This window comes from Corythoichthys intestinalis, unplaced genomic scaffold (assembly GCF_030265065.1).
Source record: "Corythoichthys intestinalis isolate RoL2023-P3 unplaced genomic scaffold, ASM3026506v1 HiC_scaffold_51, whole genome shotgun sequence".
NCBI classification, from domain to species: domain Eukaryota; kingdom Metazoa; phylum Chordata; class Actinopteri; order Syngnathiformes; family Syngnathidae; genus Corythoichthys; species Corythoichthys intestinalis.
This window is the reverse complement of record NW_026651620.1, coordinates 66,082-85,537: the sequence shown is the minus strand read 5'-3', so window position 1 is coordinate 85,537 and position 19,456 is coordinate 66,082. Positions and strand designations below refer to the sequence as shown.

General features: G+C 47.9%; 1 long non-coding RNA gene across 1 annotated transcript; it reads right to left on the bottom strand.

The window, feature by feature from the left end:
• Positions 1–6,539: 6,539 nt before the first annotated feature.
• On the bottom strand, positions 6,540–11,783 carry LOC130911493 (uncharacterized). Its single transcript, XR_009062203.1, has 6 exons — positions 11,219–11,783; positions 8,533–8,848; positions 7,644–7,718; positions 7,403–7,537; positions 6,937–7,308; positions 6,540–6,842 (listed from the first exon to the last, which is right to left on the bottom strand). It is a non-coding gene; the product is annotated as an uncharacterized LOC130911493 (long non-coding RNA).
• Between the last annotated feature and the right edge of the window lie 7,673 nt (positions 11,784–19,456).

Sequence of the window (19,456 nt, the reverse complement as noted above, 5' to 3'; positions counted from 1 at the left end):
ATAAAGGCGGCTGATTTCGATGGCTTGCAGCTGTCGGCGTCTTCGCCCGTCTGGTCTCCAGCCTGCAATCAAGGAGCCCTAACAGTCCCCCCCCCCCCCCCCCCACGGGCGACACAAGGCGCCCGAGGCACGCGATCGGGATGGGCGCGATGGAAGTCGCGTATCAGGGACCTGCACAACACCTGCCTGGCTGGGATCCAACTTCGCTCCTCAGGCCCATAGCCCTCCCAGTCGACGAGGTACTGTACCCCACGGCCACGACGGCGGACGTCCAAGAGACGTCTCACTTTGAAGGCTGGGTGCCCGTCAATTAACAATGGAGGAGGGGGAGTCTGCACCGGAGGGGACAACGGGCATGACGAGACCGGCTTTACCTGGGAAACATGGAAGGTGGGATGGACACGCAGAGACCTGGGGAGCTTGAGGCGGACTGAGCAGGGATTCACTACCTTCTCTACTTCAAAGGGGCCGACAAAACGTGGGGCCAGTTTCCTGGAATTAACTCTTAGTGGCAAGTGTTTTGAGGAGAGCCATACCTTCTGCCCCACAGAGTAGACAGGGGCTGGTGTACGGCGACGGTTGGACTGGGCCTGGGAACTTTCGGACGAGCGGATTAGCGCAGCGCGTGCTCTCCTCCAAACCTTGGTGCACCGGTTGATGTGCCTTTGCACCGAGGGAACCGCTATGTCCTGCTCTTGGGATGGGAACAAGGGGGGCTGTTAGCCCAGTGAGCACAGGAAGGGGGACATGCCTGAGGAGGCGTTCGGCAGGGTATTATGGGCATATTCGACCCAGGAGAGGTGGTCGCTCCAGGAATTGGGACAGGACTGTGCGACACAGCAGAGTGCTGCTTCCAGCTGTTGGTTTGTGCGTTCACACTGGCCGTTGGTTTGAGGATGGTAACCTGAGGAGAGACTCACACCAACGTCCAGAGCTGCGCAGAAAGCCCTCCACACCTGCGAGGTGAATTGGGGACCCCTATCAGACACAATATCAGACGGGATGCCATGCAGGCGGAAGACATGCTGGACCAGCAGTTCTCCGGTCTCCTTCGCCGATGGGAGTTTGCGAAGCGGGATGAAATGGGCCCCCTTGGAAAATCTGTCAACCACAGTGAGTATTACGGTGTTACCTCGGGAAGGGGGGAGACCGGAGACAAAGTCCAGGGCGATATGGGACCACGGGCGGCTAGGGATGGGAAGAGGGCGAAGCAGGCCAGAGCTGGGTTTGGTCGAGGTCTTGTTGCGGGCGCAAACGTGGCAAGCAGTGACAAAAGCCCGTGTGTCCTCAGGCATTGTGGCCCACCAGAACCATTGGCGCAACACAGCGAGGCTCCTGCGGATACCCGGGTGGCAGAACAGGCGAGACGACTTGGCCCACTCCAGCACCTGTTGCCGGACTGATGCGGGAACAAACAAATTAGCCTGAGACCCCTGCCGGGGGTCCGGGTGCTCCCCAAGGGCTTCCTTAACCTTGGACTCCACCTCCCATTCCACTGCAGCAAGAAAACAGGTGGAAGGGAGAATGGGGGCCGGGTCCACCCTGGTCTCACTAGGCAGGAACTGGCGGGATAGGGCATCTGGCTTGATATTACGTGCCCCTGGGATATAGGAGAGAGAGAAATTAAAACGTTCCAAAAACATAGATCCTCCGGGCAGCCTTGAGGTACTCCAGGTTTTTGTGATCAGTCAAAACGATGAAAGGCTGGCGAGCTCCCTCCAGCAGGTGCCGCCACTCCTCCAGGGCAAGTTTAACAGCCAGCAACTCGCGGTCCCCAATGCTATAGTTTTGCTCGGCGGGGGTTAGTCTGCGGGAGAAAAATGCACTGGGGTGCACCTTGCCATCGCCAGTCTGTCGTTGGGACAAGACTGCTCCCACGCCCATTTCAGAGGCATCCACCTCCACAATGAACTGTAAGGCAAGGTCAGGATGTGCCAGCACGGGGGCTGAAGTAAAGCGTTGCTTAAGGTACCTGAAGGCAGCGTCAGCAGAGTCAGACCAGCGAAACGGTGAAACGGTCGATGTGAGGGCCGTTAGCGGTGCTGCGACCCTGCTGTAATTCCTGATGAACCCCCGATAAAAGTTTGCGAACCCGAGGAAACGTTGGAGTTGTTTCCGATCGGTGGGCCGTGGCCACTCTACCACTGCGGTTAGCTTACCAGGGTCCATGCGGAGTTCACCCTTGGCAATGACGTAGCCCAGGAATTTGGTCTCTGGGACGTGGAACTCGCACTTTTCTGCCTTCACAAACAGACGGTTTTCCAGGAGTCTTTGGAGCACCTGGCGTACGTGCTGCTCGTGCTCTGTGAGGTTAGGAGAGAAAATCAGGATGTCATCAAGATAAACAAAAACAAACCTGTTGATCATGTCTCTCAGCACGTCATTGACCAGGTTCTGGAAAACCGCCGGGGCATTAGTGAGTCCAAAAGGCATGACGAGATACTCAAAATGGCCCAGGGGAGTGTTAAACGCGGTCTTCCACTCATCTCCCTCTCTGACACGGACCAGATGATAAGCGCTGCGTAGGTCGAGCTTGGTGAATATACGCGCGCCATGGAGGGGTGTGAACGCCGAGTCCATCAGGGGGAGTGGGTACGTGTTCTTAATGGTGATTTTGTTGAGGCCACGGAAATCAATGATGGGCCTCAATGTGCCATCCTTTTTCCCCACAAAGAAGAGGCCGGCGCCGACCGGGGATGAGGACGGACGAATTATACCTGTGGCCAAGGACTCTGATATAGGACTGCAGCACCTCCCTCTCAGCTTCCGAGATCTTATAAATGCGCTCCTTTGGCAGGGCGGCGCCAGGAAGTAGGTCTATGGCACAGTCATAAGGGCGGTGGGGGGGCAGGGCCACTGCTCGGTCTTTACTGAAGACTAGGCTCAGGTCATGGTAGCACTCAGGGACTGATGAGAGGTCTAGCTGGTCTGGGTTCTGGACAGGATAGGCCGGAGCTAGGGCAGATTTTAAACAATTTTTATGGCAAAAGGCACTCCATGCAGTGAGCTTGGGATGGGTCCAATCCTCCGCTGGGCTGTGAGTCTTGAGCCAGGGTAGGCCAAGAACCAGCGGCGTGTGAGGGCAATCGATTACTAATAGACTGAGTACCTCTTGGTGGTTACCCGATAGAAGAAGGTGGACAGGGTCGGTTTGCTCCCCCACACTAAACAGCACCTGTCCATTGAGTGCGATGGTCTTTAACGGGACAGGTAACGAGCGCGTTCCGACGCCCAGCTGTTTCACCAACCTGCGATCAATAAAACTTTGATCAGCACCACAATCAACAAAAGCCTTCACTCTGCAGGACTGGTCTTTCCAAGTAAGTGTGGCGGGGAGCTGGAGCCGAGCTGAGGAATTGTTAAACGCATGACTCACCAGTATTTCCTCACCTACTGGTGAGCCTGCCCGTTTCCCGGACGCACCGGACAATGGCGGAGGAAATGCCCTGCTTGGCCACAGTAGATGCATAGCTGGGCAGCGAGCCTACGTGTGCGTTCCTCCTCAGTGAGCCTGGCTCTCCCTAGCTGCATGGGCTCGGGGCTCTCAGCAGAGGGCAGTGTAGAGGCGACGATGTGTGGGGAATACCCGGAAGTAGGGGCCATACTCTGGGCAGCGGGACAGTGAAACTTGAAAGGCGGCGGCTCGCTGCGTTGACGTCGTCTTTCGCGAAGTCGATTGTCGATTCGAATCGAACGATCGATGAGCTGATCGAGATTCCCTGGCTCGTCCCTGGAAGCCAACTCGTCCTTGAGCGATTCGCTGAGTGCGCCGGTGAAGACCTCTTGAAGCGCGGCGTCGTTGAATTGGCTCTCAGCTGCAAGCGTGCGGAACTCCACGGAGAACTCTGCGACGCTGCGCCCCCCCTGACGGATGGACATTAGGCGTTTGGCGGCTTCCTTACCACGGACCGGGTGGTCGAAAACTTTGCGCATCTCGGCTGTGAAGCAGTCATATGAGGCGCACGCCGCCGAGCCCTTGTCCCACTCAGCTGTGGCCCAGGCTAAAGCTGGACCGCGAAGGCACCCGATCAGGTAAGCGATCTTGGCCCGCTCGCTGCCGTATGTTTGTGGCTGTTGATCGAACACGAGACCGCACTGCACTAAAAAGGCACGACAAGAGCCCAAGTCGCCATCGTAGGGGGCAGGGGGTGGCACGTGCGGCTCGCGAGGCGTTGGGGAGATGAAGTCTCGGCGGGGTGGTGACGTCGGATGCAGGGGAAGCGGCGTGAACTGCGCCTGGAGAGACTGTAGTGCCTCAGAAATTTCTCCTACCTTTTGGTAAAGATATTCGAGGGCTTGAGCGTGTCGATCAACGGCGGGGGGTGACGGGGAAGCATAACTCGGATCCATGTCCGCGGGGTCCGTGATGGCCAGACCAAGCTGTTAGGGTGCGCTGGGAAGTGGACCCCAAAGCAGACAAGGGTGGCTGTGGTGATTTTCAAAAGTTTATTTGAGCACAAGTCGCAGCACCGCACGTGCACTTGGCGTGTAGCTGGCAGGTGTTGACAGGAGCTCAATCAGGCGTCGGTACAATTCAGGGAGCAGGCACGGGGAATCCTGGGACGGAACAAGAGGTCTGATTAGCCGGGTAAGAATTAATGTGGTAAATACCTGAATGCTGGACTTCACTGACGGGATTACTGAAAGTTTGGTCTGGCGACGAGCGGCAACGACGAGCTGGCTTATAAAGGCGGCTGATTTCGATGGCTTGCAGCTGTCGGCGTCTACGCCCGTCTGGTCTCCCAGCCTGCAATCAAGGAGCCCTAACACAATACACTTTACAACCACCTTACAGTCTTTTGGGGCCTCCTCCCACGTGAAGTGCAATCGAACTCTGGCGACACCTGCATGCAACGTTGACGCCCTGGGTCAAACATTAGGGTCAAGGGTCAAAGGTCAGGAGCGATGCGGCCTCTGTCTTCAAATTGCAAAAAGTTGACTGATTTGTAGCATTCTGCCCTACTGTTAAAGACGCTCTCTCTGATTGGTCATCAGTCCAGAGTGTGGGGTGGTACCCCAACCCTGCTCTGATTGGCCAGTTCTTCCGGTCTGCAATCTGTGACCGAACCCACTCGGATTGAACATCCCCTCCAGGGTGGCAGCTATGAGTTTTTTGTAAAACAGTTTATGAATGAGTTGAAAGTGTATTTAAACAATGAGCACTAATTCCAGTTACTTACTGCACTTTAGGCCCACATAGTCTAGTCAAATCATTTTCTCCATCTTGTTTTGCGCGTTAAAGACTAACAGATGAATGTGAGATTATCCCACTTACTTACTTCAGTAAATATTGCCATTTGTTCTTATTAAGCACATACATCTAAACGTTGGTCATTTTTTACCTAAATCAAGAAAAATCTGCTTTCAAATAATGTTTTGAACCATATTTATTCTGGAATTAAGAATATTTATAACATTTCAAAGCTTTTTAAATTTATTTTAAGGAGGTGTGTTTTTGGCCAATGTAAAAGAATCCTAAATGCCTTTGTTAGGTGAATTTTCCCCCGCAGAATATATAAAATACGTATACACAGATGAGCTCATTCATTCATATTTTAGGTCCATTTGTGTGTTGTCTTTTCTGTGGTAGTTGCAGGCGGTTGAATACGGCTGTTTGAATGTTAGAATAGAATAGGCTCTGTCATTCAAATAGTACAATGACATTAAAAATAGCAACACCCTATTAGTGCATCACACAATAAATTAATGTCAATAGTACATAGATAAATAATATACACTAGTACTACCTAAAAATAAATTTAAGTGTACGAAGGAGGTAGTGTTGATGTTAAAATAAATAAAATGATAGCCGACTCCTGAACTAGGCCAATAGCAAACTGCAATATGCAAGTGTTAATCAGATATACAAGTGTTAAGAAACTAGTATTCCATTAGAAGTAAGTTACTAGGTTTTAAATTTTCATTCACGATGTCATTCTGCCCAACAGGTAACAAGTTAACTCTGGGTGGCCTTGGCATCTTTCCATTCTGCAGGGTGGTTGAGCATCTGTTCAGAGGCTGCGGGAGGGCGGGACCAAAGTTCGACGTTGTTTCCTTCAAGTGGCGTCGTGGTCCGAAGCGCAGCATTATAGATTTCTTCATTACTGTTTTAGCTGTTGTGTTGTCTTGGCCTATTTTTTCCCCACTTTCAATTATGGGCATTTGGACTTTTCCCAATTTCTGTATGCCTTTGTATGTATGTATTTGTTATTACACTCAAATTCCAGTTTTTTTTTTCTTGTATTTAAATAAAGGAGATATAGTACACAGTAAAAGTTAAGCAGCCTGTATTGAGTCTTAAATAAGTTTAATGATAAGCAAGTGTTTTGCAGATATTGACGTGTTGAGAAATAAGGACTAGGTTTTTAATTTTCTGTGAGCACTCATTGGGAAAGTGCACAATATACAGGACTATATGCTATGCCGAGCAATATGGTTATTTGTGTGTGTAAAAAGAAGTAGCTGAGACATGAAGTACATCTCAATATGTTTTATTTTACAAGGTCATTGACCGCCTCCTTAAAATTTACAAAGTTTTCAAAAGACCTGCCAGAAAGTCCTTTGGACGTGGACGCCTTGACCATGTAGGTCTTTTTTTTTTTTTTTTTTTATCAATATTTTTTGTGACCCTGTGCAGATTGGGCAAAAAGCGCACAGGCGCGTAGTATTTTACATTGCCAGTCTTCATCATCACCTTGTGGTGGTGGTGCTTGTTGTTGTGCTGCTGCTACTGCTGCTGAAGATGGTGTATTTGCTACAGCAGGTCATGTTGATAATGCTGCTAATGCTGATGCACAAGCTGACGTGAGGGGCGTAGCTGGTGCAACTTTGCCTTTAGCTTGCTACAGAACAAAAAATAAATATCACGGGTAAGCCCTGAAATGCATTAAAACACTGGCAAAGGAAATTATGTTATTTTTTTATCGACCTACTGACCTCCTCCTCCTTTGTGAGGATGTACAGTCGAAATCGCTTAACGTGACATTGATGTCCTACTCTGTCATCAGTAGCCACTGACGCACGAAGCAGAAGGCTTCCTGGACCATCTTCCATTCTTCTGCGCTTTTGGCGAGATCGTTACGGAAGAACTTGGAGAGGTCATAAAACTGCCACATCTCCTCGAACGTGAAGGACCGGAAGCTGCCATGCCCGCAGATGGCCCGGTCGATGTTCTGCTCCAAGTGGCATGACACCGGAGGGAACATATCCACGTAGCGTAGAAGCTGCTCCTTCAGCCACCACTCCCCAGTTTTGGTGTCGCACCTTCCCATCTGTCGTCGCCTCTCCTTCACGTGGCTATCGAGGAGACTTTTTAAGAGAGCATGCAGTAGTTGTTTTAAACTGATTTTTTTATTTTCTTTTGGGTAACAAAGACACACATCAATTTCTTATTTATACTCACTACTTGACATAGCAGACATCTTCCTCCATAAGCCACAGAAGGTCTTGCCTTTGTATTTCCCAAAGGTCACCGTGAGCTGGCCAAGGATCTGCTGGTCTGTTGGAGCTGCGGTGACGGCATGGCAGTTTTTCCTAGCTGTCAGGTGTAAAAAAACATCAGACAAGAAGAAATAATGTAGTTCAATTCATTTTTTAAATGAAGGAGATGTTGTTGTTTTTTTAAAAGGCATCCAGAACAATACCTTGTTTGTACATGTACTTCTCAGGCGCAGTTTAGGCAGCAAAGCATGGTGGCCGGTCATCGCTTCTGATGTACACTGAGAAACACAAAGGCAAGTGTCAACACAAAAAAGCAGGACATGACACGGAGGAAAAATTCTAGATGATAGTAATAATAAAATTGCATTTTTGTTGGTTGTGAAGACGATGCCTCCATTCCTAGCTGGCAATTAGAAAAACAAAAATGACGATGTTCAGAGATGCTAAAATGTTGAGAGGGGTGTCTTGAGTTCATCTAATTCCCAAATTCCAAATAAAAACGAACTTATTGGGGAAAGTGCAAAATTGGCCCACTTACAAAATGATGACGTCTATGTAGTACAGTATGTAGAAAGTGACCTTATCCAACATTGGGGCTTCTTCCCCTTCACATGGAAGAATCATGTTTATGGGTATGGTTCCCTTTTAAGATCTTATACTTCTGACAAACATTTCCGATGACCCTTTCAACATGGATTCTCAAATGTGCTGACAGCGGCCTTTTGTAAATGCTGGGAGTTTGACATCTGAACACTACATGCCCACACATTCTTGTATGTCAAAACCTCTGTCAGCCAAGACATTGTCCCCAGGTAACAAATATTTAAAAAACAAAAAAATCACTGTTCAGGGTTATATGTTTGTCACTTGTACGCCCTCCCCAGCCTTTTGATAAGAAACAAATGGCTCCCTTGGGTGTAATACATATTAAATACTTCATAGTGTGGTGGTGCTTGTAGCTGGAAAACATTTGGGCACGTGCTTTCAGATTTGATGAGTTTTCTGTGAAAATTTCAAAACGGTCAATAATCACAGTCTGTGTCACATCCTGATTGGTGTTGTGCGTCTCATCCTCCGTGATTAGCTGATCACCTTTTTCTCCAGCTTCATGTGTCCCCTCTTCAGTCTGTAGCTGACCACTTTCTTCTCCAGCGTCAGGTGTCCCTTCCTCATTCTGTTGGTGACTGTTTATTTCACCAGGCTCAGATGGTCCCTCCTTGGTCTGCAGCTCTTCAATGTTTGCATCCTGCTGGACCCCCATCTCTGGTGCTTGCAGTGTCTCTTTCCGTAGCTGCTCACGTTCGTCTTGCAGAGCGTGCAGTGTTTGTCGGTGTAACAGATGTGTGTCCCAGATGTAGGGGTGGTGCCCAGTCTGGGTCAGTCTCCCTCATTTCATAAGCTGGTTCACCTGCAATCACAGGTTTTATTTAGAAAGCTAGGCAAGATTGGATATTTCCATGGCATTTCACTTTCGTAAACACTTAATCAGACATGCTACCATCCCATCAGATCATCAGAATTTATAAATCAAGCCGGATGCAACGGACAGGACGTGAAAAGTGGACATGTCCGGGCAAAGAGGACGTTTGGTCATCCAAGCAAACAGTCATGGCCGATAAAAACTAGATCACGATTGTGTACGATCGGGGAAAAAAACGGACCCAAGAAGACATCATCACAACTGTTTCTCCACCAAGCATTGTGAGGAATGTTCACAGTCTATGTGCAGCGACATTAATTCACTTTACAACGCATACTCACATCATCAATGAAGGAGCCGACGTACACTGCTGGCCAAAAGTATTGGCACCCATGCAATTCTGTCAGTTAATGCTCAATTTCTCCCAGAAAATGATTGCAATTACAAATGCTTTGTTAGTACTGCTTTGTCATGTACGTGTACAATCATTTAGTTTATTTTTTTTTTGTCTGTGAATTTCAATCTGTTTGTCACTAGTAAACATACACTCCATTTGAACAAGGAGGGGGACAGCGAATACGTTCGTTCGCTTCCAGCCCTTCCAGTTCAAATGGAGTGGAGGTTTAAGTGCTGTCAATGGCAACACTTGGTCACTTTTCAGTTTTAGTCGATTTCAGCGACGCCGTTGGACAAAAGCGGTGGTGTTTTGCCTTAAGGCAGACACACACCCAAATAGTGCTGTAAAATCACGATGGTCGCCTGCAGATGGATAAAACATTTGTTTCCAGCGGCTGTGTGAAGGATTAAAAGTAACAAGGTAATGAATCCAGTTGTGGCTAAACAATAGGATAGGATCAAGGCCGGCCCAGCCTATACGCAGACTATGCAGCTGCTTAGGGCCCCTGACCACTCGGGGGCGGGGCCCCAATCTGGAAACCTCATTTTATAGGTTGTTAATAGGGCATCGTGAATAATGTGGGGCGCATTGCCGTTGATCTATGCAAACATCCATTTTCTTGTCATTACAATCTGGCAACCTGGGGAGTGACGTTAAACCTGCTTTGCGATGATTGGTGCTCAAACTTGCTTGGAAAATAGATGCACGGATATGTGGAAGAGAATTTATCCCTCTGGAGCAGAGAAAGGAAAGAAGAAAATCGTAGAAGAAAAGAAACAACAGTATAGTGCTGCAACGATTAATCGATGAACTCGAGTATTCGATTAGAAAAAACATTCGAATTAAATGTTGTTGCTTTGAGTATTTGTTTAATGAAAGTGGCATTGTAATGGTTTATTTTGAAATTGTTTGCATTTACTTTTATTGATTAGGGTGGATGCACTGCCCTCTGGTCTGCCTCTTTTTACATGGCTGAATCCAACTGCTCCCTGTTAAGACCAACGTGAGCTAAGTTTTTGTTTGAGCTAATGTTTTTTTAATGTATTCATAATTTAGTTTATAGGTATATTTAGCCGTTTTTTGTGGGAATATGTGTCTGAATCATTTGTTAAGAGCATTGTGAAAAAAACTTCAGCATTTTATAGCATTTAAGCTAGCTGACTTTTTCTATGCAAGTTAGCCAATTGTTCTTTTGTTGTACATAGATCCTCATTAAAAAAAAATAATAATAATTATACTCTTTGAGGCTGAGCTCAGGTATTTTAATTTTTCATGTTTCTAATCCGATTACTCGAATATTCCAACTGACTGGTCCATCAATTAATCGATTACTAAAATATTCTATAGCTGCAGCCCTACAACAGTATCGCGGTAATTGAGCATGTTGTTTATGTTGTTGTTGTTGTTGTTGTTGTTGTGCAAGACACTCCGACTTGAACGCTGTTGTCAGCTGAGCTTGTCAATATGTCGTACTGGTAATTGCCATTAGCTGCAGGGCAAAAGCCTGGAGCGAATCAAGTAAAGCGGAGCAAGCTGTCACCTGTCGGCAACGGCAAATGTACGGCTTCCGCTGATTGTAGTAAAACGAAATATTGGCATAATATGCATTTGGACTGGAGAGCGTAGATATAGTCATTTCATTTATATCGGACATTATTATCAAGTAGTATACCAATCAGAAAAAGGTTTGGCGCCATCTACTGTAAGTACTGACAATCATTTGGGGTGAGAAGTTTGAAGTATGCAGTGCAACAAAATCTGATTAATATACAAAATGTGGACGTATGGGTTGGATTGCATGTATGGGTTTCACAGTACTCTGTGACGAAATGGTGGGCCAAAAATATGGGCCCCTTGGCATTTTGCTTAGGGCCCCCAAGTGGCCTGGGCCGGCCCTGCGTGCAAGTGCATCCAATCCACGGGGGACAGACGAGATGGCAGCCCAGACTCAGCAACCTCACCTGCACCTGGCCGAGCTCACAGCCGCCCAGTTCATCGACATCTGGAAACACTTTGACGTGGATGGTCAGTGACTTTTGCTCTTTTTTTTTTCCCTTCCATCAGAAGTTCATTTCTTAAAAAGAGAAAATGTGTTAACTATTAAACATTCATTTTCTTGACTTGGAGTGAAAGATTTTGCAATTTTAATCCTATATAGGGCACTCATTTTTACACAACGTTTGGTTGCCATTGACGGCACCAGACGTCCATATCCATTTTGGCTAGGAGAGGCTAGCAGCGAATGACTACTGCCAACCCTTCCAGTCAAAATGAATTGGATGTCTAGTGTCGCCACTGACACTGAAAGATGAGCATTCACAACCATTCTTTCCAGTTTAAACGAGTTGGATGTCTACAGCTGTCAATAGCAGGCAATGAGTAAAATACTAAGAAGAACAAAAAGATCGACTTTGGAGTCTTATTGGAGATCATAACACATCCATCCATCCATCCATTATCTTCCGCTTGTTCCAGGGTCGGGTCGCGGGGGCAGCAGCTTTAACAGGGAAGCCCAGACTTCCCTCTCCCCAGCCACTTCAACCAGCTCCTCCGGCGGGATCCCAAGGCGTTCCCAGGCCAGCCGAGAGACATAGTCTCTCCAGCATGTCCTGGGTCGTCCCCGGGGCCTCCCGCCGGTGGGACATACCCGGAACACCTCTCCAGGGAGGCGTCCGGGAGGCATCCGGACCAGATGCCCGAGCCACCTCAGCTGGCTCCTCTCTACGCGGAGGAGTAGCAGCTCGACGCCGAGTCCCTCCCGGATGACCGAGCTTCTCACCCTACCTCTAAGGGAGAGCCCGGACACCCTGCGGAGGAAACTCATTTCGGCCGCTTGTATCCGGGATCTTGTTCTTTCGGTCACGACCCAAAGCTCGTGACCATAGGTGAGGGTAGGAACGTAGATCGACTGGTAAATCGAGAGCTTTGCCTTTCGGCTCAGCTCCTTCTTCACCACTACGGACCGGTGCAGAGTCCGCATTACTGCAGACGCCGCACCGATTCGCCTGTCGATCTCCCGCTCCCTCCTACCGTCACTCGTGAACAAGACCCCAAGATACTTGAACTCCTCCACTTGGGGCAGTATCTCATCCCCGACCCGGAGAGGGCACTCCACCCTTTTCCGACTGAGGACCTTGGTCTCGGATTTGGAGGTGCTGATCTTCATCCCAACTGCTTCACACTCAGCTGCGAACCGCTCCAGTGAGAGTTGGAGGTCACGGCTTGATGAAGCCAACAGCACTAAATCATCTGCAAAAAGCAGAGATTCAATGCTGAGGTCACCAAACCGGACCCCCTCAACGCTTCGGCTGCGCCTAGAAATTCTGTCCATAAAAATTATGAACAAAATCGGTGACAAAGGGCAGCCTTGGCGGAGTCCAACCCTCACTGGGAACGAATTCGACTTACTGCCGACAATGCGGACCAAACTCTGACACCGGTCGTACAGGGACCGAACAGCCCTTACCAAGGGGCTCGGTACCCCGTACTCCCGGAGCACCCCCCACAGGACTCCCCGAGGCACACGGTCGAACGCCTTCTCCAGATCCACAAAACACATGTAGACTGATCGGGCGAACTCCCATGCACCCTCGAGGACCCTGCCGAGGGTGTAGAGCTGGTCCACTGTTCCACGGCCGGGACGAAAACCACACTGCTCCTCCTGAATCCGAGATTCGGCTTCTCGGCAGACTCTCCTCTCCAGCACCCCTGAATAGACTTTACCAGGGAGGCTGAGGAGTGTGATCCCTCTATGATTGGAACACACCCTCCGGTCCCCCTTCTTAAAAAGGGGGACCACCACCCCGGTCTGCCAATCCAAAGGCACTGTCCCCGATGTCCACGCGATGTTGTAGAGACGTGTCAGCCACGACACCCCTACAACATCCAGAGCCTTCAGGAACTCCGGGCGGATCTCATCTACCCCCGGAGCCTTGCCACCGAGGAGCTTTCCAACCGCCTCAGTGACTTCAACCCCAGAGATCGAAGAGCCCACTACGGAGTCCCCAGACTCTGCTTCCTCAAAGGAAGGTGTGTCGGTGGAATTGAGGAGGGCCTCGAAGTATTCTCCCCACCGGCTCACGACGTCCCGAGTGGAGGTCAGCAGTACACCATCTTCACTATACACAGTGTTAATGGTGCACTGCTTTCCCCTCCTCAGGCGCCGGATGGTGGACCAGAATTTCCTCGAAGCCGTCCGGAAGTCGTTTTCCATGGCCTCGCCGAACTCCTCCCATGTCCGGGTTTTTGCCTCGGCGACCGCCGAAGCCGCAGTCCGCTTGGCCAGCCGGTACCTGTCAGCTGCCTCCGGAGTCCCACAGGCCAAAAAGGCCCGATAGGCCTCCTTCTTCAGCTTGACGGCATCCCTTACCGCTGGTGTCCACCAGCGGGTTCGGGGATTGCCGCCACGACAGGCACCAACCACCTTACGGCCACAGCTCTGATCAGCCGCCTCAACAATGGAGGTGCGGAACATGGCCCACTCGGACTCAATGTTCCCCACCTCCCCCGGGACAAGGGAGAAGTTCTGCTGGAGGTGGGTGTTGAAACTCTTTCTGACAGGGGATTCTGCCAGACGTTCCCAGCAGACCCTCACAATACGTTTGGGCCTGCCAGGTCTGGCCAGCATCTTCCCCCGCCATCGGAGCCAACACACCACCAGGTGGTGATCAGTTGACAGCTCCGCCCCTCTCTTCACCCGAGTGTCCAAAACATGCGGCCGCAAGTCCGATGACACGATTACGAAGTCGATCATCGAACTGCGGCCTAGGGTGTCCTGGTGCCAAGTGCACATATGGACACCCCTATGTTTGAACATGGTGTTCGTTATAGACAAACCGTGACGAGCACAGAAGTCCAATATCAGAACACCACTTGGGTTCTGATCGGGGGGGCCGTTCCTCCCAATCACGCCCCTGCAGGTCTCACTGTCATTGCCCACGTGAGCGTTGAAGTCCCCCAGTAGAATGAGGGAGTCCCCAGAGGGGGCGCTCTCTAGCACACCCTCCAAGGACTCCAAAAAGGGTGGGTATTCTGAACTGCTGTTCGGTGCATAAGCGCAAACAACAGTAAGAACCCGTCCCCCCACACGAAGGCGGAGGGAGGCTACCCTCTCGTCTACCGGGGTAAACTCCAACGTACAGGCGCCAAGCCGGGGGGCAATAAGTATGCCCACACCTGCCCTGCGCCTCTCACCATGGGCAACTCCAGAGTGGAAGAGAGTCCAACCCCTCTCGAGAGGATTGGTACCAGAACCCAAGCTGTGTGTGGAGGAGAGTCCGACTATATCTAGTCGGAACTAGTCGGAGAGGTGACATTCCATGTCCCAAGAGTTAGCTTCAGCAGCTGGGGGTCGGACCGCCAAGGCCCCCGCCTTTGGCTGCCGCCCAACTCCCTACGCACCCGACCCCTTTGGCCCCTCCCACAGGTGGTGAGCCCATGGGAAGGGGAACCCACGTTGCCTTTTCGGGCTGAGCACGGCCGGGCCCCATGGGGACAGCCCCGGCCACCAGACGCTTGCCTTCGAGCCCCACCTCCAGGCCTGGCTCCAGAGGGGGGGCCCGGTAACCCGCGTCCGGGCGAGGGAAACTGGGGTTCATTAATGTTGCTCATCATAAGGGGTCTTTTTGAGCCATACTTTGTCTGGCCTCTCACCTAGGACCTGTTTGCCATTGGTGACCCAACCAGGGGCTTAAAGCCCCAGACAACATAGCTACTAGGATCATTGAGACACGCAAACCCCTCCACCACGATAAGGTGATGACTCACGGGGGGGGGGGAGATCATAACCACAGTGTGTAAATAAATGACATTTTTGATCTATAAAATTAGTTGATTTCATGTGCTCGTTAGTAGGTCAGAATAAGGTTGGATATCGGCCAACTGTTGTAGTCGCACCTCCCGTTTTCATGGGATTACCTTCTCATGTCATTCAAACCCCCCTCTGACCTCTGTTAAACCAAACCAGTCTTATTCCGAGCCAGTATTAACTCTCACCACAACAGCTTTCTGCTTGCATATATTGTAGGTGGTAAATGCTGGAGAGGACTGCAAGACGTTCCTAATGTTGTTGTGAATTTGGTGATAAGACTTGGCTCAATTTGCTATCGTCAACGATGAGTTGAATCAAGAGCCAATGGACACGCATTGGACCCACTGGCAATTCCAATTTTGTGTTAAGACAAGATTAACACACAGAGCTGCCTCTGAATGATCGTGTTTTTGTGTCATTGACGGCGACAAATGTCCAGTCCATTTGCTAATGGTGAAGTGATAGTCAAATAGCAAAAATAGTGGCGCTTCGATGTACGAGTGACCAGACTCAAGAGTTTTTCGAGGTCTGACCTGAGGTGGTTAAAAGCAAAAGTAGTTATCCAAAACATTCCTCAAGTACAAGTAAAAAATATTCGTTGAAAAGAATACTCTAGTAAGGAGTAACTTTGTCAGTAACTGCTTACAATGTCTTATGAAAAAAAATAATAATAATAATGTTATATATTTTTTTCTCAGCACAACTTCATCTACTAGTAGATGAACTGTCATTACATTACTGTACTATAACCTATCCGGCCAAAAAGATGACACACAAACCCTCAAATTCAGACCAGAACAACACGATGAAACATCACCCAGAGCATGAGTGCCCTCTAGCGGAGAACAAACATTGTTACCGCTACTTATAACGTATAATGGAGTCAGGTGGTTATTGTTGCGACGTCTCATTGGTACAACTGAGACGGCCACTGTCGGCACCTCTGGCGAGAATAAAGTCAATATGTACAATAAAGACGAAAAATGTAATGACTCTAGTGTAGCCCAAAGTAGTGGCGTAAGAGTTGTGTTTCATCACAAATCTACTCAAGTCAAAGTAAAAAGTATCGCGTGGTAAAACCATAAGGTGGAGTTTGACTTTTCTGGCAAGAGGGGCCAAAAATGTTGATGACCCCGAAACGCAGTGTCAGCAATAAAATCAACTTACACGATATATGCTCCGATAGTAGCTTAGCCCATGCTCGTACATACAGGCACCCCAGCTGTGTGTGTGTCTGCGTGTGTGAGCGTGTGCGTTTTTCTGTCTTACCTCGTGGAGAAGTAGACGCCACATCTGTTTTGGCTATTTCCAGCCAGGAACATAATTTATAATAATACGTTGAAAATGAACTTTTTTTTTTTTTACCTTGTTTCCATTTTTGGGGGTTAACGTCTGAAGTGGAGCCAACTGAAATTCCGCTCACCATTTTGGCGATGCTCTCCGGTGTTTCATGGTCCACATCTTCAGTTCTTGGTTCTCGCTCAGTAGTTGTTGTCGCTTTTGAAAGCTTAGGTTTGAAAAAATGATGTATATCCATCTTGCCTCTTCTGACCTCAAGTGTTTTTTGGGGGGGGCTTAGCAAAGCAAATGACCGTCTCTAAGGTGCTAGTTGTCAGGGAGCGCGGGCGGGCAAGGTGGACCCAAATGCAGGGAAATGTAGGCGAGGCAGATGAATGGTGCAAAAATGATTTAATTAAAGCCAACGAAAAACAAAGTACAAACAAAGGCTGTGATAATCCAAAGAAGGCACTGAGGCAAACAAAAACTGTCACTAACAAAAGACTGCTTTTCAAAAACTCACTTGGAACACAAGGGCTTGGATAGGCGTGAATACTGCTGATGAGAACCTGACATGGACTTTGACGTTGACATAGACACTTACATTGACAATGACGCAACAAGGACTGAAAAGAAACTGGGTGCTTTTATACACACACACATGCAGACAAGGGGTAACGAGACAACGAGGAACAGCTAGGTAATACAGGAGGACTCACTATGTGCAGGCACGACAGGTGAAATCACAGAGACAAGTCACACCCCCGTCTCATCTGGCTAGATGGACCTCTTCTTGTTCCTTTACTCCAATGTATCTTTACGGACTGTAACTTCGCCTGCTAATTCCAGTCCTGGTGCTTCCTGCCTATCTGTCCTGGGAGTGGATCTCTCCTCACTGTGGTACTTCCCAAGGTTTCTCATTTTTTCCCCAAAGACTCTGGAGTTTTTGGAGTTTTTCCTTGCCGACATGGAGGGTCTACGGATGGGGGATGCCCAGGATTCGAAATGTATGTATTCATCTTTATTGCTTCATTTGCTGTTTCTGATTGTGTATCACATTGCCTCTGCAAAGCCCTTTGAGACAACCTTGTTGTGATTTAGGGCTATACGAATAAAATTGAATTGAATAGATATGTCAAGAACACTTGGAATGTTTGACAATAGAGATCTACAATGAAAAAAAGAAAAATATAATTGTCAGTTGAATCTATCAATCACGAGGTTCATGTATTGAGTCCTTCACTGAATGGATGAGCCAATTGTTTTCCACTATTAAGCAAAAAAAAATTCTTCATCTGTGGAGATTTTAATATTGATTCATTATGTATAATGTATAATGTATAGTATGTCTCTTTACCCAACAATAACTAAACCTTTGAATCGAACAGTGTATCATCTGAACCAATGCACGTAAAAGTTATTATCAGAAGATAAGGATTTATTTTGCATTGATCATTTTGCCTATTAATTAATTAGGTTCATATACATGAGAAATGTGGCCCTTTGCCCCCTTCATCCAATCTGTTTGGTCTAATTAATGTCCCGTCCCCAGCAAAAAGTGTACCTACATGCAGGTTATGCTGTTATATCGTCCCTACGAATGTTGAGACCAAACCTATGCCCTTCCAAAGTAACGCCGGTTTTTGTGGTGAAGGACAGGCGCAAGACCACAAACAGTTTTCATTTCAATCTTATAAAAAAAAAAAAAAAATTAAAAAAAAAAAAAAAAAGAGCTTAGACCAAGAAAAATACAATAGAATATTTAAAAACTAAATTTTGGCCTTAAATAAAATATTCTTTGTTTTTTTTTCACACTTTTTGTTTAGCAATCTGTAATAAATTGATTAAAGTATCAGAATTAAAAGTTTTAAAAACAACTGAATATTTCACTAAAGGTCAGAATTGAATTCTGTGGTTTTGTACACCACTCTTTACTCTCATTTATGTTGCATGAATTATAGAATTGCGACGACCAACACATTGAGGGTGTAGAGCAAATGCATGCTATTTTCTTACTTTTACGTATCGATAATATGTACCGTGTGTGCGTGTTTTGTGAAGAATGCTGATGAGATATGAAATAACCAGTAGCCAATTGAATAAGCTACCGTTTTTGGTTTATATATTTGGAAATCGGACACTAAAGGAGTCAGTGCCTCACCAACCATGAACCTCACCGCACGTCACTGATTTTGATCGTGACTTTGTGAATGCCAGTGGCCTGTACTGTACTGTACTGTACTGAAGTAATCCTGCTTACCAGCGGCTAACCGGAGTTGACGAAACCTGGTTATCTAGTTTGTGGTCAATCAGTGCTACGACGCTAGTTATGAGGTTGATTAGTCGAACCTATGTCAACCCAATCAGAGTTACTGCGCGTTCACATAAAAGGGGGCGGAGACCAGAGTCAAAAACTACTTGTGACGATGGCACGGGCACCTTACTTCACGGAGGAGGAATGCGCGATAGTAATGCGGAGTTATGAAGAATTAAAAGCCACCCTCACCGCGAAATCCAACACCGCTCCAGCGAGTAGAGCGCGACTGGTCTGTTGGCAGCGAATTACAGATCGTGTGATTTGTGAATGCGTCAATATGCCAGTTTACTTATGTACATGAAAAGAAATAAAGTCTGCTGTCAGGACAATAAAATAAGATTTGGTACGTTAAGTGTAAGAAATAATTTATCGTGCATTACCACATAAAGCAGGGTGATATATGTTTAGTCCCATTGACTGTATGAATATGTATGTCCTTTGAACATCGTCAGAGTAGAGGTTAGATTGGGCCTAAAAAAATCCAGCCCAACCCCGCCCGAGCCTGATCAATTCACTTGATTTGCAGGCCCAGAGCCTGACCCCCCCGCCGTCAATTTTATGTTATATTTGGGAGGACTCAGGAGAAGAAGGAAATGCGGGGATGAGATGCATGGTTGCGTTCTGTGTGATCACATTTGTGACAATGAATAATAAAAAAAATTAAAGCCTCTCTTTTGCAATGAATTTTCAGTTAAACAATACCGTTAGATGCATATTCAATAAACATTTATATCTTTTATATTTGTGTGTCTGTTCTATCGGTGGATTTGACATTTATTTTAATCTCTTCGAGCT